Source organism: Tiliqua scincoides, chromosome 2 (assembly GCF_035046505.1).
Source record: "Tiliqua scincoides isolate rTilSci1 chromosome 2, rTilSci1.hap2, whole genome shotgun sequence".
In the NCBI taxonomy this organism is placed as follows: domain Eukaryota; kingdom Metazoa; phylum Chordata; class Lepidosauria; order Squamata; family Scincidae; genus Tiliqua; species Tiliqua scincoides.
The window spans coordinates 219,022,994-219,047,027 of NC_089822.1; the positions used below are offsets into that span (position 1 = coordinate 219,022,994).

Genomic DNA, 24,034 nt, shown 5'->3' on the forward strand with positions numbered 1-24,034 from the left:
TTCTCTCTTTGGACATGTGCCAGCAAAATTCTGAGTGCAGGAGTGACAATACCCATTGAGAAGGAGGAGGCCTATGGAGGTGTAAGGGAATTTTAATCACCTTTCTCCCTCCAGTACCATCCCATCCCCCTGCTGGAGATCGCTTTGGGATATTATCATGAACTTCATATTTTTACATAAATGGTTGGTTGGCAACCTTCAGTCTCAAAAGACTATGGTATAAGCCTACAGCACCAGGTATTCCCAGGCGGTCTCCCATCCAAGTACTAACCAGGCCTGACCCTGCTTAGCTTCTGAGATCAGACAAGATCAGGCATGTGCAGGGTAACAGTTGCTGCTGTACATAAATATATTTTACATAAATATATACAGTCAAAGAGAAATATTTGTAAAGTCACCGTTTAAATGAGCATTTCTTTTAAATGAGCATTCCTAAAATGCTGTGCAAAGGATTTAACTTTGCAGAAATAAGTCAAAAAATTTGCCTGACATGGCAGCATCAATACTTCCAATGCTGGTGCTTCCAACATAGCACCTTCTAAGAGATCCACTTCCAACGGAACATCTTATAAGTAAAGACCTGGAAGGTGTTCACCTCCCTCTCATATTTGAAGTCAAGGACATCAAACCTACACCTTCCACATAGCACATGATCATTCTGGTTTTACAAATGTAGACCCTTGAAGACAGAACATGTTATTTTTGTAAGGCATGTGTGAAAACCAAGCCCCCAAGAAAATACTGGCTAGTCGTGGATGATTTATAACTTTTCAACTATCAGTATTATTTAATTTATAATGAAATGGAGCAGGACTAATGTATCAATATTATATAACAGTGTTATTACAGTTGTGTGGGTATGACAACCTACACACACACACACACACACACACACACACCTCTTTTCAAACAGTTTATTATCAAGACAAGATCTGCAATCCTTTTCACATTTTCCAGGGAGTAAGTCCCATTGAACACAGTGGGATTTACTTCTGAGTAGACATGCCTAGGATTGCACTGTGTGCTATCTGATTCAGCTATTCACATTAATGTCTAGTTACATTGTAGTTGATTTTAGTTTTGCTTATTACTGAACTTAACAGTGATAATTGAAATTTCTAGAAGTATTGGGATATAGAATGCATGGTAGACCCAGTATTTGTATTGTTATAGGACAAACCAGAAATCTCTTCATGAACATGAAAGTTACATATAGTTTCCTGAAAGGAAGATTGCTTGGTAGAGCTATTTCTCAATTATACTAAGCTGTTTTTAGTGATCAGCTTAAGTGGAATATAATAGCAAAAAAATAGGAATGATACAATATGCTACAATAGTTAGTTTACATATTAAGAGCACAATTCTGCCAAAGTTAGGCACTGTTGCATTCCATTGATTCAACTGGAAGTTAAGAATGTGCTTCACTTTCTCATCATGCAACTTGCTTAACTTATGCATTTGGTAGATATTGTATCTTTACTCCCATTCACCTTTCTCTAATGTGATAACCTGTTTAAAAACAATCTCCTCCTTCCCCCAATAGAGTCTTCTAGATGTCTAAGTGGTATTTGAAAGTCAACTCAAACAAATATTGGGGTTTCATAGCCACAAAAGCTCACTTTGGTTGTTGGTATCATTTAAGACTATCCCTTCAAACCCCAAGATTAATACAAGGAGCACAGCTGAACTGTGAAGAAGATGGGGAAAAGAGAGAAAATAATAAATAGGAAACTTAAATACAGCCACATGGTCTAATTGAATCTTTTAACTTGCTCATAAATAAGGGGTTGAAATAACTTCCTTTACTTATTAGCTAATTAAGTCCTTCCAGCATTGACTACAATGGCCATAATAAAACTGTGTTTAGCCATAACCTCCAGGCATCTTCCATTAAGACTCACATTCCAGACCCTTTTACTATATGGTATGCAACAGCTTTGCCAACATGTGTGCAATCCTCATTACCAAAATTCCTACAAAAACTGGAAAAAAAATAGACATTCAGTTTCATTTTAAAATCAATGTTGAGAGAACATCACAGAGAAGACTGAGAAGACTTTCTCCTTTTATATACCATTTGTTGCATAAGATGATATAAAATCACTCTAAATACATTTTCTTTGTAGGGCCTAAATATCTTGGTAGTTGTGATAGCTGAGGGAAGGGAGCCAGTAATGGCACCTTCCTTCTTCCCCCCAATTCAACCTTATTCCAGAATAAAATGGTGGTGATTGTCATCACCACCAAGGCTAAAACCAGACAGAGGAGGAGACATCTTGATCTTGCCTCCTAGATGAATGATGAAACCTGCTAGATTCCAAGGGGTTCCCAAAACTGACACAGTAATGTAGAGCTAGTGGTCATGAGGACAAGGCATTGCACTTCCTACCAAGTCATTCAGGTAAGGCAGATTAAGGATGAAATCTGGGAGAAGTTTATTGAAACAGAAATTTATTTATTTATTTATTTATTTATTTATTTTAGAGATTTATATCCCGCCTTTCTATCCAATGAAGGACACTCAAGGTGGCTCTCAATTAAAAACATATTAAATATGTAGACAAAAAATATGTAGAAATAGTAGGCAAAAAGATGTAAAGGGTAGTTACAAGCATGGATATATAAAAAAGAGGCAATGTAGTGCCTGAGCAGAGTTTTTACAACAAAGTTGCAAAGAGGTAAAAGGCAAGCAGGAAAATAAGCAAAAAATCTAGCACAGCATCATAAACTTGGACTGCAATCCCATTCTTGCTTATCTAGGAGCAGACTCCATTAAACACAATGGAGTCCATACCTGAACAAACATGCATAGCATTGCACTGTTAGTCCCTGATCTTTTTTACTCTGGATCAGCCACTTTCAAGCACTATGCTGTGACACACTGGTGTGCCGTAAATATCTGCAGGTGTGCCATGGGAGTTTGGGGGAGGGTCATTAATTAGTAGGGCCATTGGGGGATGTGAGCCCTCCACCAACAGCATGGTGTGCCTTGTCAATTGTCAAAGAACTGGTCATGTGCCTTGACAATTTTAGCATATTGTCAGTATGCCGTGAGATGAAAAAGGTTGAAAATCACTGCTCTGGATGCTGGTTACCATCCAAAATGGTACCATTTCTCTCCTTGAAAGGTGGGATGGAATCCAACAATGCACCTATGAAAGCAGAGACATAACTTAGGCAGAGCCTGAGGGGTACCTGCCCTGGACGCTATGCCCCCACTCCCAACCTCCACAGGAGAAGGAATGGGGCATGCAAAGTTGCAACAGTGAATGCCCCACTCTCTGGGGAAAAAACCGCAAATGACTGCCTTGGGTGCAAGGCAGTCATCTCCAGGTTCTCCCTGGAGAAGGAAGTGCTGGTAGCTTTGCACAGCTCGTTCTCCTGTGGAGGCTGGGAGCCTGGACAGTATGTTATGTCTGTGAATCAGTCAGGATCAAGAACCAAGAGCACTATTGAGCTTAACCTTATATGCCCTATGTTCAGTGATGTCACTGTTCCATCTCATTGGCAAGGCACAGTCACCTAGGCATTCTTACCTGTCTGGATCTGGATCAGGTGAGCAAGGGTACTTAATGTGGGCCCACACAACCTCCCATGGAAGGAGCACATTAACTGGTGTCTTCTGGGATGAAGTATTTTAATCCTTAAACAGTAAACCATGTGTTGGTCCCTAATGGTGGCAGTCCTAAAATATTAGACCGTGCTGGGTCAGAGGAGTGGACAATCCAGGGATTTTCACTACAACAATATAGGCCTAAACATGCCCCACCACATGATCTTCAAATCTCTCTGTAATAATGTAATGATATCTGCTATAGAACAATTTTGCATGTCTATTCAGCAGTAAATACCACTGAGTCGATGAAGTCTCAGTCCCAGTTATGTGTATATAGGATTGCAGCCTTATGGCCCAATCCTGTCCAGGCCTCCACAGTTCAGTCACAGATCAGTGGTGCAGCAGCTGCTCTGCCATTCTGCAGTCTGTAGTTACCAGTGCAAAGGCCTGAAGGCTGCACACAGGCAACACAGGCCAGCAGAACCGCCACCATCCTCCATCATCACAGGTAAGTTGGCAGGAGGGGCAGATTGGGGTGGGGAACAGACATGGGGCAGTTTTGAGAGATGATCATGGAGGTACTTATGCAAGTGCACTGCATGTCCTGGGCTGGCAAGGTATAGGATAGGACTGGGCTTGTAATCTTCTTAGTGATTATTTTAAGTATGACTTCAAAACAAGTGGTAGTTTACTCTGCCAACAGCCCAGTGGACAACCCTATTGGATTTTCTGGACTAAAATAAGCAAAATGTCCAGAACACCACACATAATGTAGTAGTCAAAGTAGTGGTGAAGTGATGAGAGATAAGAGAATATTCCATGTTCTGTCACTTGACTGTTCCATGGGTTCACTCTGCCATGCCTTCCATGGAATGACCTTACCGAAGCCATTTAACTAGGATACTTAACTAATATTATTTTTGGAATTGGACCGTGCACAATTCGTTACAGTGTTCGGTTCCTTCAGGTGATTTACATCTTTTCTTCCATTGAGAAAACATGGCACAAACCACCCTTGAAAAGGCCAGACAGGAAACAAAAAGGAACATTTGTAGGGAGTTGTTCTTGGGGTTGTGAATGGGCTGCAAACTAGATCAGAAAACACCAGCCAGTAGGCATTTCATAGCCACTGGTAGCACTTAGGAAGTGCCTGCTGAAGAGGTTTTTGTAAGACCGAGAAGGAAGTCTCTCCCTAATAAAAAGCTTGCTATCAATAGAAATGTATTTTAAGAAAAGGAATCACCGAAAATCACATTGAGTCTGGGTTGCTGGCAGAGAGAGGTTTGCTGATCTAACCTCACTGCTTCCTTCCTATATATTTCTGCTGCTGCAACGGGCAGCCCAATTATGAGCTGCCTGGGGCACCAAGGCTCGGCGGCACTGAGACTGGCTGCTGCCGGATCCTGCACGCCCTGCGCTACCATGGGAGGCGCTTTGGGAGAAGGGGACTTTCGTTTCCTTCTCCCAGGTAAGGTAAGCAACCCCGCAATGGGGCTACTCACTTTACCACCGACCAAAAGGTCAGCAGTAAAGGTGCTCATGTAGGGCACGGAACCCTCCTCGAGTGCTTTGGATCCTGTGGAGCAGAGCTTCATGGACCCACCTCTCTCCCTCCCCCCAGCAGGCTTCCAGCCCGCCCCCCTCCCTGCATCATGCCTCCCTGGCACGCCTTCTCCCCGCCCTCTCCCCGCCCTCCACCGTACTTCCCCCTCCCCGGAATGCCTCATCCCCGCCCCATCTACCGTGCCGCAGCTCTGTCATCCAGGAGAACGCCAAGCCGCAGAGGCTGGGCAACCATCCTGTGCTAGCCCAGCGCCGGCCAGCGCTGAGCTAACACAGGTGGGAGCCCGGCAATGAGGCTTGCAAACGTGCCTTACAGCATGTTTGCAACAGTGCTCGGCAGCACAGAGCTATATCACTGAGCACAGGATTGGGCTCTGTATTGCAGTACAGCCTTACTGCATTATCATCCACACAGAGGATTTCTGGGACCTGCATTATGCCTGTCACAAACTTAAGGAAAAAGTAGTGACATCAGGTTTCTGTGTGTGTTTCTTTAAAAGTTGGTGGAATGTGTTAAATTATGCTGATCGTTATTTCAACTTGCATCACCTGTGCTTTCAACTATGGTCACAACCCTAACCCACTTTCCAGCACCAGCGTAAGGGCGATGCAGCTCGGAGGTAAGCGAACAAGCATTCCTTTACTTTGAGGAGGCCCCTTTGAGGCCACCCAACTGCAGAGTGCAGCACTCATTCCATTGGTACAGCTATTCCAGTGCTGGAACATTGGTTAGGATTTGGGCCTATGTCTTGCATATGGTAAAATATGACACTATAAAGTTAAGGAAGGATAGATAAAACACTTATAGTAAGACATTTAGGTGCCAGTGGACATTCAATTTTGTTTTCTTTTTTTACTTATAAGCAGTGCTTTTTATGTAAAAGAAAAGGTGCAGGAACTCACAATCTTTTATTTATTTATTTATTTATAAACCATTTTTTATTGGAGAAATAAAATATTTTTTATGTGCTTCCCCCCAAAGATGAACTTACTTCTGAGTATACACGCATAGAATTGGGCTGTCAATCTCCACATCCCCTTCCCCCTAGCTATTTCTACACATGGGGAAAAATACTGTACAGGTGCACTTAAGAACATAAGAACATAAGAACAGCCCCACTGGATCAGGCCATAGGCCCATCTAGTCCAGCTTCCTGTATCTCACAGCGACCCACCAAATGCCCCAGGGAGCACACCAAATAACAAGAGACCTCATCCTGGTGTCCTCCCTTGCATCTGGCATTCTGACATAACCCATTTCTAAAATCAGGAGGTAGTGCATACACATCATGGCTTGTACCCCATAATGGATTTTTCCTCCAGAAACTTGTCCAATCCCCTTTTAAAGGTGTCTAGGCTAGACGCCAGCACCACATCCTGTGGCAAGGAGTTCCACAGACCGACCACACGCTGAGTAAAGAAATATTTTCTTTTGTCTGTCCTAACCCACCCAACACTCAATTTTAGTGGATGTCCCCTGGTTCTGGTATTATGCGAGAGTGTAAAGAGCATCTCCCTGTCCACTCTGTCCATCCCCTGCATAATTTTGTATGTCTCAATCATGTCCCCCCTCAGGCGTCTCTTTTCTAGGCTGAAGAGGTCCAAACGCTGTAGCCTTTCCTCATAAGGAAGGTGCCCCAGCCCCGTAATCATCTTAGTCGCTCTCTTTTGCACCTTCTCCATTTCCACTATGTCTTTTTTGAGAAGAGGCGACCAGAACTGGACACAATACTCCAGGTGTGGCCTTACCATAGATCTGTACAACGGCATTATAATACTAGCCGTTTTGTTCTCAATACCCTTCCTAATGATCCCAAGCATAGAATTGGCCTTCTTCACTGCCGCCGCACATTGGGTCGACACTTTCATCGACCTGTCCACCACCACCCCAAGATCTCTCTCCTGATCTGTCACAGACAGCTCAGAACCCATCAGCCTATATCTAAAGTTTTGATTTTTTGCCCCAATGTGCATGACTTTACACTTACTGACATTGAAGCGCATCTGCCATTTTTCTGCCCATTCTGCCAGTCTGGAGAGATCCTTCTGGAGCTCCTCACAATCACTTCTGGTCTTCATCACTCAGAAAAGTTTGGTGTCGTTTGCAAACTTAGCCACTTCACTGCTCAACCCTGTCTCCAGGTCATTTATGAAGAGGCTGAAAAGCACTGGTCCCAGGACAGATCCTTGGGGCACACCGCTTTTCACCTCTCTCCATTGTGAAAATTGCCCATTGACACCCACTCTCTGCTTCCTGGCCTCCAACCAGTTCTCAATCCATGAGAGGACCTGTCCTCTAATTCCCTGCCTGTGAAGTTTTTTCAGTAGCCTTTGGTGAGGGACCGTGTCAAACGCCTTCTGAAAGTCCAGATATATAATGTCCACTGGTTCTCCCGCATCCACATGCCTGTTGACCTTTTCAAAGAATTCTATAAGGTTTGTGAGGCAAGACTTACTCTTACAGAAGCCATGCTGACTCTCCCTCAGCAAGGCCTGTTCGTCTATGTGTTTTGAGATCCTATCTTTGATGAAGCATTCCACCATCTTACCCGGTATGGATGTTAGGCTGACCGGCCTATAGTTTCCCAGGTCCCCCCTCTTTCCCTTTTTAAAGATAGGCGTGACATTTGCTATCCTCCAATCTTCTGGCACCATGGCCGTTTTGAGGGACAAGTTGCATACCTTAGTCAAGAGATCTGCAACTTCATTCTTCAATTCCTTAATATCTCTTGGGTGGATGCCATCAGGGCCCGGTGACTTATTGATCTTTAATTTATTAATGAGGTCTGAAACATCTTCTCTTTTAACCTCTATCTGACTTAACTCCTCGGTCAGGAGGGGCCGTTCGGGCAGCGGTATCTGCCCGAGGTCTTCTGCCGTGAAGACAGATGCAAAGAACTCATTTAATTTCTCTGCCATCTCTAAGTCTCCTTTTATCTCCCCTTTCCCTCCCTCACCATCCAGAGTGCCAACCGCTTCTCTGGCGGGTTTCCTGCTTCTATCATATTTGAAGAAGCTTTTATTATTCCCCTTAATGTTGCCAGCCATGCGTTCCTCATAGTCTCGCTTGGCCTCCCGTATCACCTTCTTACATTTCTTTTGCCACAGTTTATGTTCCTTTTTATTCTCTTCATTAGGGCAAGACTTCCATTTACGGAAGGAAGCTTCCTTGCCCTTCACAGCCTCTCTAACTTGGCTGGTTAGCCATGCGGGCATCCTCCTGGATTTAGTGGAACCCTTCTTTCTTTGCGGTATACACCTCTGCTGGGCCTCTATTACTGTTGTTTTAAGCAGCCTCCATGCACTCTGGAGAGATAGGACTCTTTTTACCCTCCCTTTCAACCTCCTTCTAACCAGCCTCCTCATTTGAGGGAAGTCCGCCCGTCGGAAGTCAAGGGTTTTTGTTAGAGATTTGCCTGGTATTCTTCCCCCAACGTGCACGTCAAAACGGATCGCAGCATGATCACTGTTCCCCAATGGCTCAGTAACGTTTACATCTCTAACCAGGTCCTGAGTACCGCACAATATTAAATCCAGAGTCACCTGTCCTCTGGTGGGCTCCGTGACTAGCTGATCTAAACCACAGTCATTTAGCACGTCAAGAAATCCGGTTTCCTTATCGTGACCAGAACACAAATTGACCCAGTCAATATGACGATAATTGAAGTCCCCCATGATTATAACCCTGTCCCTCCTTGTCACCTCCCTGATCTGTTTCCTCATTTCAAGGTCCCCATCCGATTTCTGGTCTGGAGGACGATAGAACTTACTTCTGAGTAGACATGCATAGGCTTGGGCTCTCAGGCTGCAAGGCTATGCACGTTTTCCCAAGAGCAAGCCCCATTGAGCACAATGAGACTTACTTCTGAGTAGACACTCCTAGGCTCGTGCTGCAGATTGGCACGGGGGCTGCACCAGCCAGCTTCCTTCCCCCCCCTCATTTTCAAATCTAGTTCAAAGCCAGTACCTGGGCATTCTGTGGGTGCCGCAGCCCGTCTCCCTGGCTGGCTGGCTGTCCGTCCTCCTCCTCAGTGTCGGCGCATGTCCCCCGTGCCCTCCACCGGCTTGGAAGCTGCGCAGGGAAGCAGAGTGCGGGGGGAGGGGAGGCGGGCTGGGCTCAGGTGAGAGCTTGGAGATGGGGGCAGGAGGGGGTCGTTGTGCAGTCAGGCAGGGGCCAGGCGCCCACCCACCCTGCACCCCCCAGCACCCACCCAGCGAATGCCTCTGTTTTGCTCCCCCCCAGAATGCCTCCGAAGGGGAGGGGCCCCTGCAAAAAGGTGCCGGAACTCTGTCCCCCCGTGTTCCATTAGAAAAAAAGCCCTGCTTATAAGCATGGCAAAACTTAACAAAAAAGAAGAAAAGGGGAAAAGCAAGCAAAAAATATGCATCTTTCTGCCTCTGATGTAACACTTATTCCAGCCCGTATTGGTCAAGGATTAGAGGACAGGTATAAACATTAATGCCTCAGGGTTCTGATTAGACAGATGACAAAGAGAATGTCCTACCCTTTTCTCACATCAGTAGTCTAATTATATTCATGAAACTGTGCTCCATTGAATAGATTTAAAAAAAACCAGTTTCTGGATCATGCTGATGAATGAACCAAACTGTGGAGAGAATAGGTGCTAATACTGTATTAGCTAATACAGCAAGCTAGCTTTGAACCTTTGGAGGTAGCAATCATTGGCTTGGGTGTTAAATTTCCTTCAATAAATGGCACAGGGATTTTTTTGTGAAACTTCAGAATCAAATGGCATTTGGTGCAAGGACTGCAGCAGAAAGCAGAGATTAGCAAAAATGATAGAACCTGCATGTGCTGCTTCAGAAGAGCAATTTCGGCTGCAGTCCTAACCACACTTTGCTGAGAGTAAGCCCCATTGAACAAAATAGGACTTACTTCTGAGTAGATCTGGTTAGGATTGTGTCCTTGGAATACAAGCCATTTGACACATAGTATTTGTCCCATCTATAATGTAATTAAGGGCGCAATCCAGCCTTTCACTTGGGCCGGCGCAAGTCCCTTGTGCCGCCCAGGAGGGTTGCAAATATGCTATAAGTCACATTTACGTCTCCTTGGGAGGAAGCTGGGCCAGCTCTCAGAGGAGGGCTGGCCTGTGGAGGCTGGTGCAACCCTCTGTGCCAGCTTCCTCTGTGAGCTTTTGCATTGGCCTGCCTGGGTGGACGGGAGGGAGGCATTCCAGGGCAGTGGGCGGCCCCAGGGGCGGGCCAGTGGGGAATGGGAGGTGGGGCTGGGATCTGGCAGTTATGCTGGATCCCAACCCTGTCCCGGGGAGGATGGAGCGACTTCAAGCTGCTCCGCTCTCCTTGGACTTGTGCCACCTGAGGAGGAAAAGACCTATTGGGCCAAAGGCACCTTACCCAGGGGTTAGGGAAAGAGTTTCTTGGCTCACCTGTTCCAGTGTAGGGTAGGATTGTGCTCCAAGACAAAATATCACAGCCTTCTTCTAATCTTCATATAGTCTTCTATATGTGGTACAGCCCTCTCAACTCAGCACAATCTCTTAGTAAATTTAAATCTTTTTGGTGGAGATTTTTAAAATTAATTTTCAATATTTTTTTCTATATATTTAATACAGACGCAAGTGAAAGGTCCTCAAATATACACTATTCAGGGCAGAAATTGCCATAGGCTCATATTTTTCTTTCAGTGTCCCCAGGAAGTAGTTTGTTAAGCTATTGTTCTCAATGAAAAACTCATGTGTTTGTTCAGCACAATACGGGTCGCTGCTTTGAGTGAAAGATTCCCTTGACATGGCAAAACCTTCAATTGAAAGACTTTTTGCCAAGTATATTTTAACCAGATGCAACCCAGCTTTGATTAGTGGCCACTGGATTCCATATAGGACAGATAATGATGGCAAGGAAACATCATCAGCTTTTAATCAAGAAACAGAAATACTTACACACTCTACACTAATACACACAATGCACCAAACAACTAATTTTAAACTGCAGTTCATGTCAACTTTCCTGAACTCTGACTGTTTAATGGTAAGAGGACATATGCAATGCCAACGAAAAAGAAATGTTATAAAATATTTATTTTGGCAGATAGTATATAGACATTGCAGGGAGACATGTGGTGCATGGAAATTCTCTACCGCACATATAGAGAACAGAAAGGGCTCTAAATAAATTCCTGATTTCTCACATGTGGAAAAGCATGTATTGGGTAATGATAATATTAAAATGGCAAAGGCACATGCCTTGTTGGAATCCCATTGCAGGACTTCTCCTCTGTGCCTTAGGGGACTTTGTGAAGGATGCTATTTATTGCATCAGAACTTATTTTTGGCAATACAAGTGTAGCCAGAATTTTAATTTACATTTCTGTACATGTTCACACAATCTGTATAAAATGAAAACATTTCTTTGAAATAAAAGGTAATATTGTATCTATCTACAGCACAATGACAATTCTAGCCTTGGGTATAATGTGCATGATTCACCCAAATTAATCTATATTAAGCCCAAACTATTTCAGTGAGAAATAACCTGCTTAAGAGCCCAATTCTGAGCTTGCACCACCAGTGCTCTGCCAGCATTGAGTGTCACAAACATGCCATAAAACATGTTTGCGGCCCTCAGTGTTGGTCCAGCAGCAGTGCTAGCTCGGCGCCAGCTAGTGCTGGATGAAAACCAGCAAATCACCGGCACTCTGCAGTTTGGCAGTCACGCGGACCACCAGGCGGCAGAGAGGTGAGTTGAGGCTTGAGGGGAGGCGGGAAGGAGGTGTTCCAGGCTGGGGGGTGGGAAGAGGGTGGGAAGGAGGTATGCCGGGAGGAGGGAGTGGGGTGGGGTGGGGTGGAAGTGGGACCGGTTTAGCTCTGCTCCACCAGATCCTGAGCCTCTGTGTCGGGTCCACCACCCGACACTGAGGCTCTTGATTCTACAGTGACAAAAGTCCCCTTCTCCCGAGGTGCCGCCAGTGCTGGCCAGTCAGTGCTCAGGATGCCATGGCAGCAATTTTAGGTACTGTGGCAGACCCGCGCTCCAGGCAGCATAGGATTGGGCTGCCTGGCTGCAATCCTATACACACTTTCCTAGGAGTAAGCCCCATTGAATACAGCAGGACTACCTTCCAAGTAGACATGCATAGGATTGTGCTCTAACAGCCCAATCTGAGCTGCCCAGCACCCAAAGAAGCAGCAGCGCCAAAATGGTGAACGCTGCATCCTGAGTACACTGGGGTGGACATTTGCTGGCGGACATTTGTAAGGTAAGGGAGCAGGCCCCACAATGAGGTTGCTCAAATCTAAGCAAGCTGTTTAGCCGGCACAGAGCTAAAAGGCCCCATGTTGGGCTGGAAGGCAAAACACAGGGTTCTGGATCTGGCAGAGCTCTGAAACCAAACTCTCTCATTGAAATACATGGGAACAAAAACTGCTGAACTGTTGCTGGTGCCCTGGGCCCCTTCCATGGTGCACAGGTGCATTGCCCCCCATGGCAAGGGCCCAGTCCCAAGTCATGTTCCAGGGACAGCTTCTGTCCCCCAACTCCTGGCTAGCATTAAGTCCTTGTTTGTCTATTCACCAGCAGGCAGAGTAAGAGGCAGCTGAAACGACACGTGTGTTGACAGTTACATAGCATTTCTCTTCTTCCTGTTGTGGCTAATGAGTTCTCTGTCAGGGTGGGGAGACATGGAGAAAAGCCTACTTGGCTAGTCAAGAGAGGAGGAGAAAGAAGCAAGAACATGTATTAGACACAAAGTATAAGAAAATATAGTGCTGCATTGTGAGTCTCTATTCATGTGCAGCTTATGTATGGAGATAAGAAAACATAGAGCCACTGCACAACTTAATAAACCTTAACTTAATACAGATAAATAAACCTCTGAGCAAAGATAAGGCAAATGGAAATACTGTATGTCCACCTGCAACTACAGTGTACAGGAAAATGGAAAATGCCTTAGATTTGCCATTATGCAATATCTAGCCTTAACGGTTCCTTGGTTTTAGAGGATACTGATGCATTGCAGACTACCATAGTATTCTTGAATGAACTGACTTGTCAGTGTTCCAGGCAAAAACAGGAATCCCTCTTTATAAGTATGAAGGTGTAGGAAGCAAAGGCACTTGAGCAGTTTCTTCAAAGTTATATTGTTCCAAAGGAAAAATAGCACTTTAGATTGTTTACATAGTAAAATAAAGACAACTCTGCTCTGAGTGGGACTTTTTCCACGTCCACATTATGTATGTTTGGGTCTGTCGTGAAAATGCAAACTGCAGCTGCAGTGAAGACAATAACAAACACGGGCAGTCTCCAAAAATGTCTGGGAAGTGAGATCTATGATTAGGTGAAAGACAGTCACAGGCAGCCCAGCCTTGAAAGAGATGGGGCTTGTGCTGATGGAAGACTGAGGCTCAGAGGCATACAGATAAAAGGCATACAGATATAAAGATAAAAAGTAAAATGGAACTGCCAGCATCAAATTAATATCTCCTGCAGATGTACTCTGAATAGCATTTGGAAGTTCCTTCAAAAAACAACTAATTAAACCAGAAACAAGATTAGGGGCATCCATTCGTATGGATGGAAACCACAGTTTTTGGTACTCTAGAACAGGGGTCTCCAAACCTCGGCCCGGGGGCCAGATGCAGCCCATGGCGAGTCTCTATCCGGCCCACGGCCAGCCTCTTGTCCCCTGAAAGCCCCAGGCCCACTTTGCTGAACATGACTGAAACTATGCTCTGGTTGCATCTGGAGGGTGTTCTAAGGGCCAGAGAGCTTGAATGAATGAGCCCATTCATTCATTTATTCACACATCTAAGTTCCATCTCTAATTTATTTATATAAATTTTATATTTAAATTTTTTTTGGCCCTCAAAACCATGCCAGACATATGATGTGGCCCTCTGGCCAAAAAGTTTGGAAACGCTTGCTCTAGAACAAGGGGTCTTAGAGTCCAAACTATCCAACCTTCCAGCACTGATGCAGCTGCAATACAGCCCCAAAGTAAGGGAACAAATGTCTCATTACCTTGAGGAGGCCTCTGTGAGTGCTCCCTCACTGCAAGATACAGCACATGCCTAGTTGGTATGACTGTATCACTGTAGGTAAGTTGGCTAGGATTGGGCCCTTTTGCCAGAGCAAGAACTCCATTCTCTGGAGCAAGGGAAATGGTGAAGGCCAGCTACTGTTGGGGGTGGAGGAGAGAGAAGGGAATTAAATGTACTGCACACCAAAGGTCTATGCATTTACAGCAAATATGTTATACCAGCTGCTAACTTGAATGAGGCTTCTGTGCCTTTACTAGCTCAGAGAGCACAGAAGTCACACGTAACAAGTTATTTAACATTCAGACCAGATTTATTTCTTTATATGTATAGCAGTGATTCTCAAACTGGTGGGTTGCGACCCACCAGTTTGTGTAAAGCTTCCCCCATCCCTTTAAGAGGTGGGTGGAGGGGGGAGGTAACGACATGATCCCAAGGATGGCGTCGCTAAGGGGGATGAGGGGGTTTGCTTGCACTTATGGTGGGATTCAGCAAGCAGCAGGAGCTGCAAGGAGTCCCATGCAGCCCTCCACAGGGCTACCCGAGGCTGTGAATGTTGATAAACAGAGTGTATCCCTTCGTCCACATGGGTTCAACACTTTACAGATCTTTTTTATGATAAGAGCAAATCCCCGGACACCAACCCAGACTTTACCTCTGTGGATCTGCCTATCTGGCCTCCTGTGACCCCTGATGAAATTAAAGAGCTAATTATGCAATTGAAGCCAGGGAAGGCCGCAGGGCCAGATGAAATACCACCCGAGCTTTTAAAAGGTGACACAGAATGGTGGGCCCAGTTACTTGCCCACTTTTTTACAATGATCGACAGCTCTGGCCTATTACCCAATGCCTGGCTTACAGCAACAGTCGTGCCTATTCATAAAAAGGGTGACCCTACCATACCAGGAAACTTTCGACCTGTTAGTTTGCTTTCTGTACTAGGTAAGATCTATGCTAAATATCTTTGCAATAAACTCACTCTCTGGGTTACTTCGCAAGGCATCTTAGGCCCCGAGCAATCTGGCTTCTGTCGGGGCAAATCAACTTTGGATAATTGCCTGATCCTGTCTCATTTGGCCTATAAGCAGGTCAGGATATGTAAGGCCCATCTTTATGTAGCCTTCCTCGATTTGAAAGGTGCCTTTGATTCTGTGGATAGGGAGCTTCTTTGGGCCAAGTTGGTAGACATGGGGATTGATAAAAGATTACTGCTGCTGATTAGGTCCCTCCATCTAAATACCTCGTGTAGGGTTAGATGCTCCTGGAGGGGGAATCTAACTCACTCCATCATCACTAACAAAGGGGTCAAACAGGACTGTGTCTTGGCCCCCATGCTTTTCAACCTATTTCTAAATGATCTTGCCCCTTCCCTGAAGGAAGTAGATGGCCATTGTCCAAAGCTTGGCACAAGCCAAGTGCTGCTACTTCTGTACGCGGATGATGCAGTACTGATATCTCGTACTAGGATTGGCCTGAAACGTCTGCTCAGTCGTGCCACAGAGTATTTTTTGACCAACAAATTGCAGATCAATTATGCTAAATCTAAGATAATGGTATTTGCTAATAGATGGAAAGCTTTTAAGTGGTCTTGTAATGGTAACAAAATGGAACAGGTTAAGCATTTTAAGTACCTGGGTATCAACTTCCATTACAGACTCACTTGGGCTTTTCATCGCAGGGCAGTGCAGAACGCATCCAAACTAGCTTCCTCAGCCATTTCCCGTTTCTTTTTCACCTGCGGAAATGGTTATGTTCCGGCTGCTCTGGAGGCGTTTAAGGGAAAGGTTCTTTCCCAGGTTCTTTATGGTTCTCCTGTCTGGTATAAAGTTATTAACCAATCACTAGAACGCATCCAAGCCTCCTTTTTATGGAAGATTTTGGGCTTACCCAGGTGCGTTCCCTACTTGGTCCTGTGTCTCGAGGTGGGGTTAATTCGACTAAGGACTACTGTATGGTTAAGACTTTTGAAATTTTGGTTTAGGATTTTATTTAACCCCACCTCTTCTGATCTAATGCAACAATTATTATCGGATCCAGTCCTGCCTATTGAGATCACTGATCTTCTAACTAAAATTAAGTCAATAGGGCTGGACACTGAAGAGTTAGGTATGATTGGTTGTGATGCAGCTTACAGAATTGTCAAAGGAAGAATTCTAGATATTGAACAACAAGAGCTGTTTAGTGCCGCCAGAACCACATGTTCTCCACTCCATCTTCATATTCCAGTCAGTTTTGGGAAACCGGCCTCCTTCTTTTACCACCTGGTGTGCCCACAGGCCCGGAGAGCGTTTACACTGGCAAAGTGTAACGCTCTTCCATCAGCCTTGTTAACGGGCAGGTTCAGCGGTATCCCCTACTTAGAGAGGAAATGCAAGTGTGGTAGGGATTGCGTTGAGACTTTAATGCATACCTTTTTTTATTGCCCGCTACATGTTGTGTCACGCAAGAAATTTCTAGGTCCATTGTTAGCTAGGATGCAGGGCTGGGAGGATTCAACCATGCTTCAGTCTCTCCTTTCCACTCCTGATCCTGAGACTCTGGATAATGTTGCTTCCTTTTTATCTGGGGTAATAGCCAGGCAGAGCCCTGGGACTCTGGGCAGTGACTGATGTTTTTGCTTATGTTGTGTTGTCTTTGTACATTCCTGTCTTGTTCTGTTCTTTCTCTGTATTTTATGCCAATAAAGGTCTTACTGAACTGTACTGATAAACAGAGTGCGCAAACCACTTCTGGTTTTGCACCGCAACCAGGAGGTGGTTTGCATGCACTATTTGTCAACATTCTAAGCCTTGGTTCCCCACAGGCTCCCCGCAATTCCTGATACTCTCTGAAGCCCACCATAAGTGAAAGCAACCCCCCCCCTTAGCCCTCCTCATTGAATTCCCTTGTGTTGGTCAGCTGTCAAAGATTCCCCCCATTCACCAAGGGGGAAGGTGGGAGGAACTGCTTCCTGCATCCCACCACTAGTAAGTTGAGGGGGGAGGCAGTGCAAGGCTTTCCCAAGGGTCTAAGGCAGCCTGGCCAGCACTCATCCTTTGTATCATCTCCCACAGAAAGGCTGTTGGGAAGCTCTTGCTTGGGGCAGGAGGCATATACAGAGTAAGCAAGCATATTCACTCATGGGATCCCCCAACAGACCAAGTCAGACAGTTCATGTTGTAACTAAGGAATGTACAGACTTCATTTTCCTTTCAATAGCAGCAAAGAGTTATGCTGAAAGGCCGATGAGAGGGGTTAAAGGGGATAATTTGTACCCAGGGTCAAAAAGGGGACCCAGGAACCCAAGGAGGGGGCCCAGAAATTTCCTGAGATCTTACTTTTTCTCACCTGGACTTGCTGCCCACGCAGGATGCTGTGGGCACTACTGTGGGCACATGGTGGTGACTACTGCCATACACACCAAGCCCAGAAATGCATATATTCCTTAACAGTATCACATCTGGGAAGAAACTAGCCTGCAACAGTAGTTCTTTGGCTTGCGAATCTGCTTACCATGAAGGAGCATACAGGAGTTCAGTCTCAGCTGCAGGACTACAGCTGCTGCAGACGTATGTTTTGGTACACACAGAAGACTTTCTAGTGTGTACCTAAATAAGATAGTGCTAATTTTCTGCAACGGTTTTCTATATTTAAAAGATTTTAGAGAGACTTAGGAGTGTGTGTGGTTTTCCATATTACTGTATCTAGCTACCAACATGATGCGGGCAGGTAGATCTGGGTTCTGCATGGGGAAGCCCAGCAGACCTGGGCTCCAAAGACTATTCTGCCTGTTGCCACTCCCCCCTGCCCTGTTTTGCCACCCCAATTCTGCCCACCCCCATTGCCACCATTCCCAACTCTGTTTCGCTCTCTCCTTCTTTGGGAAGGGGCCAAAAGAAGCCTTGTGCCTCCTGATAAAATTCCTCTCAGAGGCCCTGTCTACTAGAATAATGTCCCAGTCATCCCCAGTCAGAAGCTACCACTATTTGCAACAACATAAGCCCAAGTCAACCTCAGCATAAACTAGAGTACGACTTGTTCTATCTGCTGAACCCATACAAGGCCAGACCTGCCAAATTTGTATGGTGCTAGGTTGGCTGTGATCCCCAAGAAAAACATTCTCTCTGGGAACGGAAATGGCCCTGGTCCTGTGCCCCAAGGAAAAAGATATGTCACTCTTGTTAGATCACTGTGGGAAGAGAATTCCATAATCAGATGCCCTCTGCTAAGAATATCCTGCCACCAGATGTGTAAATCAAGGGATTGCACTACCGCACCAGATGATGGCAATTGCTGTGATAGCACAGGATGTGCTTCCTTGAATAGAGCTATTGTCTCCTGCAGTGATGGCTGTCAGTTTATTAAAGCAACTTTGTAGTTTTAAGAAGGAGGCCAAGACTTGCTCTTCTGAATAAACAAGGGGAATAAGGAAATGCTCCCAAGTAATATTTTGTTGCTCTTAATGTATCTATAGGTGATATAAAAGATGATATACACTAAAGCTTGAGAAATACAAGAGAGGGTTGTTCTTACAAGTAATAGCTCAGCATGTAACAACAACTAAAAAGGGAACTTCATGTTCAGGCACATATGCATTTTAAGGAGCTAGGGCTTATTTAAAACAAAAACAAAACAGCTGGCAGTCTTGCACCCACACAGTTGCAGCAAAATCTAGCTAAAAAAAATACTAGTAGGTGACACACTGACCAAGTCAAACCACAGTAACACTTGCTCACTAGCTTGCAATTTGAAGTCTCAGGGATATGTGTGAATGGTTGCACGATTCTGCTATTCATCTCCACCTTTTATCTGAATAGACGGCATAGTAGTCAAAGCTCAGAGCTCACCGTGAAACTGTGAGAGTAGCAAGCCAAAAACAAAACGATTCTTTCCCTGAACATAACCAGATACAAAGAAACAACTGTTCACTGGGAGCAAAGATGGATCCTCACAGCGCTAAAAGATAGTAGGAGAGCTATGCTCAAGAATATGGGAGGTAGCCTTCCTTCCTTGCAAGTTACACAGCCGTATCTCCAAAACTAGACATGATAGGGCAAAACTGATGCCATTTTTTGGAATCAGCACACCCAGGAATGGGTCTAACTTTTAAGACTGCAGAATGTGTGTTGGTCTGTATACCCAAGGAAAACTGAATTTTAGAAGTATAAACACTTTAAGAATGGCTCAGAGATGAAACAATAGGACAAGAAAACAGAGCAGAGATCCTGGAACAGCTTACTCCCCTTCCCTGCAGTTCTGTCTCCGTAACTGTTTGCACCTGCCTATAAATTTGTCCTGGCTGCTTCTTCAAACATATTGGGAGAAGTAAACTGGGAGTAGAACCTCATTCCACTCTAAGCAGACTTCATGCGAACAAGAAGATGGCGGAGGTGAAGATAAAGGTAAGAGGGATCGGGTAGGGGCTGTTCCACCTCCACTACCTCTTTCATGACCACCCAATCTCTTCTTCAACAGGCTGGGTGAAGCATGCTGATGCCATGCTGATTTGCAGAAGTGGCCAGGAAGGTGATGGAGGAGTATAGATCTGCTTTGATTGTTCTCCTGGAAGGGGAGCAAACAAAATGGGAACAATGTGGCCCCACTGCTTCTCTAGCACCACTGCCATGCTTGTTTGCTGCTGCTGCAACACTGGAGAAAGGGGTGAGTCAACACTGCTTTGATTCACCCTTAGTGAACAAAACAAAGTAGCCTGGCAGAGCAGAAGCAATGGAATGCAGGTTATCCCTTGTCAGTTTGCTGCCTCCTCCAATCAGCTTCTCAAAGCCCCATGCTGTTTTGTGGGTGGGCTTGCCCATTAAACAAAAGTGGTAGGTAAACTTCCTCCCTGTCATGAAGCTTGTCCACCATGAATTAGTGTCCTCTGCACAGTCATAGATAAGTGTTCAATATGTTCCAGGAGGCCTTCCCTTCTGGAAGCCTTAGCTTGTGTTCTCCTGGATCCAAGTACCCTAGAACATGCTCCAGAAACTCCTGCAATAAAGTCCTGCAATAAACATGCAATGGTTTCTTGGCAGACAAGTAAATGCAGAAATTGTGGAAGATTATTTGAAAACCACTGACTAAGACCATTTCATTAGCACATTTCATTAGCGCATCAAATAAAAGATCCAATTTTTCAGAACAAGAATACAAAAACTGCACAAAAATAGCCACGGCGTCTAATACGGCCTGTGGACCACTGGCTTCCTACTTCTGTTCTGAGGGAACTCAGCTGTGTACTATAAATTGCACAAGAACTCACTGATCATAGCCAGCGACATCACTAGGGCTGCAGACTGCACCAGGTGACACTCTTGGGGTTGGGGATAGTGACACCACTAGTGGTCAAAATTGTGAAAATTCTGGTATTTTCAAATAATACCATTATGTTATACCTCATTCAATGGGTAACTTAATGCAGAATGTAAAGAAACAGACGCAGCTGAAATATCGGTATTCTATCAAATGATATAGGCAAAAAAAGGAAAAGGAAAAATACAACTGTCCGATGTAACAAAACTGGATTTTCTTAACTCAAAATGACCAATGACATTGATTGTTCCCAGAGCCAATAAGGTGTTGTTATCACACAGCACTGAACCAACAAGGTATTAGTATGAAACAGTTCTCATTTCCAAGTACTAGAGCTAATACTCGACCTGTTATTCAGTCGTGTGAGCGTCATCAAGTTGGCCACTGGTTTTTCTGTTGGTTACTGATTTGTTGGGTGAACTGTACTGTTAGATAATAAAGTTAATGGGGGTTACATTAACCTAGTGATGCCACTAGGCTGTGTGTATGATACTGTAGTTTATTCTGTATGGAAGGAGGTCCATGCAATGGTGATACAATGAGCTCTCACACTAGGTGATGCAAACCCTAGTGATATCCATGATCATAGCCATTCTGCCACAGCCCTGTGAAGACAGTTGAAGGTACTTTGCGTATTGCCTTGTTTGTCAGTAAATTTTCTAGCGGAAAATTCAAAACATACCTGATGCCATTCTACCTGAGCATCTGCAGCTGTACAGTCTGGCTTGTGCAAGGCGGCATGAACACATTTAATTTCATTTATGTGGAAAGAACCTGTTCTTAAAAAGAATACACTGTCAGCTCATTCAATCCACTGCTCATTCAATCCACTGCTCATTCAATCCACTAACTTCCATTATCAAATATTTTCTATCTCACAGCAGTAAGGCATGTAAGGGCCCAATCCTATTCAACTTTCCAGCATTGATACAGCCACAATGCAATCCCAACATAAGGAAACATACACTCCCCTATCTTGAGGAGGCCTCTGTGACTCCCTCCTCTCTGCAAGATACAGCACACACCTCATTAGCATGGCTGCATCAGTGCTGGAAAGTTGGATAGGATTTGGCCCCAAGTTGGTTAGTATTTTGGAAGCATTTTGCTATTTTTATTTAAACAATAATTTTCATTATTACTAATATACTAAGAATTAGTATCAACAAAATGTATTTACAAGTCTTTTCGATGAAGGTTTCACCTCCACTAGTGTTAATGAAAGCAAAAACGTTTCTGATTGGCTAGACCAGTGATTTTCAACCTTTTTCGTCTCATGGCACACCAACAAGGTACTCAAATTATCAAGGCACACCATCAGTTTTTGGATAATTGACAAGGCACACCTTTCTGTTGGTGGGGGGCTCATATCCCCAATGATCCTATTAATAAATGACCCTCCACCAAACTCCTGCGGCACACCTGGGGACCATTCGCGGCACACCAGTGTGCTGCGGCACAGTGGTTGAAAATGGCTGGGCTAGAGACTTCCAAACCCCAACTGGACTAAATAGCTAAAGATGGGAGGGCTGGCAACAAACCCAAGGACTTGCACCATGTAAGTAGCCAGTGTTTCTTTTACAGATGCTTATGGATCCCTACTTTACCAGAATCCACCCCAAATGTCCTGGTTCTGAATTACAGGACCGGAATTCAGCTAGGCAGAATCTGAGTCTCATTCAGAACCTGTGGGTTCTCCTGGGTCAGTACAGCATAGGGGAGGGCTCACTGGGCCTCCCTTGACTCTGCTGTGCTTTGATTTGCATGGCAAAAACATGGGCTGTGAAGTCTATGATCTTTGCCTGCAAGTTTCAGCCAGCTCTGCAAGGAATTTCTTGGGTTGCATGGAGCTGACTGAGAGCTTTCCATCTATTCCACCTAATGGGGAAAAATGTGAAAGGGAGAGACTGCATTCCCCCAAACCTTTAATGAGGTCAAACAGCAGCCCGTCCAAGTCCTCTTGCTCCAAGGGTCCTCAGTAGGTGGTTGCTGTCCCCCACCTTTCTGGCCTGCTACATCTTTCTCTTCCTATTGATCTAATTGAGAGATTGTCTTCTAGAGGAAAAAAATGATGTTCTATATTTTCAAAAGATAGCCAGTGGCATTCCAGAAACCAGAGTCCCCATCAGAACTGTTCTGCAATTCCAATATCCCAGAACCAAAATGAAGTGAAAATTATGGAATCATTTCAGAAGGGAATGGAACAAATCCACTTATTCCAATAATTAATTAATCACCTAATAACTTCCTCTTGCCATTTCTGCTGTCCCAAGGCAGGAAGAGGATTTGCAAACATGGCATCTGTAGTTCAGAATATTTCCACAAACTCTGGTTGGTGAGTTAGCTATGTCCCTTCCTGTAATGAAACTGTCCAGCCTGGGGTTGAGGAACCCTCAGAATTCAAACTTCAAGGCATGGGAGGCTACAGAGATGACAACTGGAGAAAATCAACTTTCAACTATTATGTAAAGGGAACTTCTCCTGCAAATGGAAGAATTTCCTAAGATATGATCCACTGTATTTTAATTGTTTTTTATATTATTGTAAGCCACCTTGAGGACTTTCATATTAAAAAACAGAGTGCAACCAACACTATGGCAGTACCTTTGAGAAATGGCCTTCAAGAATGAACTACTCTGTTCCTCTCTCTGAACTGGTATTGCAGCACTGTTTGATTAGTTTTGCTGTGTTTTTGTGTCTTACATAATTTTATAGTTGTTTTTCTGTTTGTAAGCCAGAGTGAAATGTTCATGCATAGCAGCCTATAAATAATTTTAAATACAGTAGAACCTCCAAAGTTGACCATCCCTCTATATTAACCACCTCCTTAAGTTGACCTAATTTTCACAGTATGGACAGACACTGCATATACACTATGGGTGACCAACCTCTCTATATTGACCACCTCCATAAGTTGTATCTTGACCACTTCGACCATTGCACAGAGTATTAATTTACCCTCTGTAAGTTGCCCACTGAACGCAATACTGTGGGCCTGTGTTTTGTCTGGTTTGTCCCATCTTGGAAAAGCAAGAAGCCATGCGATAATCCTTCCCCTACGCCTGCTAGCACGTGTACAAAAGGGTTTTTATAGGTGGGCACACTGCACATAGCCGACAGACCTGTGCCAGCTGCCGATTGTACCTGGACATGTACCAAGTTGTGAGGGACATGAGGTTGCTTGTGCATAGTGAAGCCACTGTCCTTTCACTTTGGTTCCCATCACCAGTGCATTACTTTACACTTATATTGAAACACAACTGCTATTTTGCTGCCTGTTCTCCCGGTTTGGAGAGATCCTTTTGGAGCACTTCACAATCACTTCTGGTCTTCACCACTCAGAAAAGTTTAGTGTCATCCACAAACTTGTCCACCTCCCTGCTTAGCCCTGTTTCCAGGTCATTTATGAAGATGTTGAAAAGCACCAGTCCCAGGACAGATCCTTGAGGCACTCCACTTTCCACCTCTTTCCACATTTTTTGTCAATTGCCCATTGATACCCACTCTGTTTCCTGGTCCTCAACCAGTTCCCAACCCATGAGAGGACCTGTCCTCTTATTCCCTGACTGTGCAGTTTTCTCAACAACTTTCAGTGAGGGACTGTATCAAA

General features: G+C 44.7%; 1 protein-coding gene and 1 pseudogene across 1 annotated transcript in view; both read right to left on the reverse strand.

Annotated features, from left to right (window-relative positions):
* Window positions 1–24,034, reverse strand: part of ERC2 (ELKS/RAB6-interacting/CAST family member 2) — a 501,410-nt gene that overhangs the window by 84,474 nt on the left and 392,902 nt on the right. The window lies entirely within an intron of this gene.
* LOC136643190 (5S ribosomal RNA) lies at window positions 223–342 on the reverse strand (annotated as a pseudogene).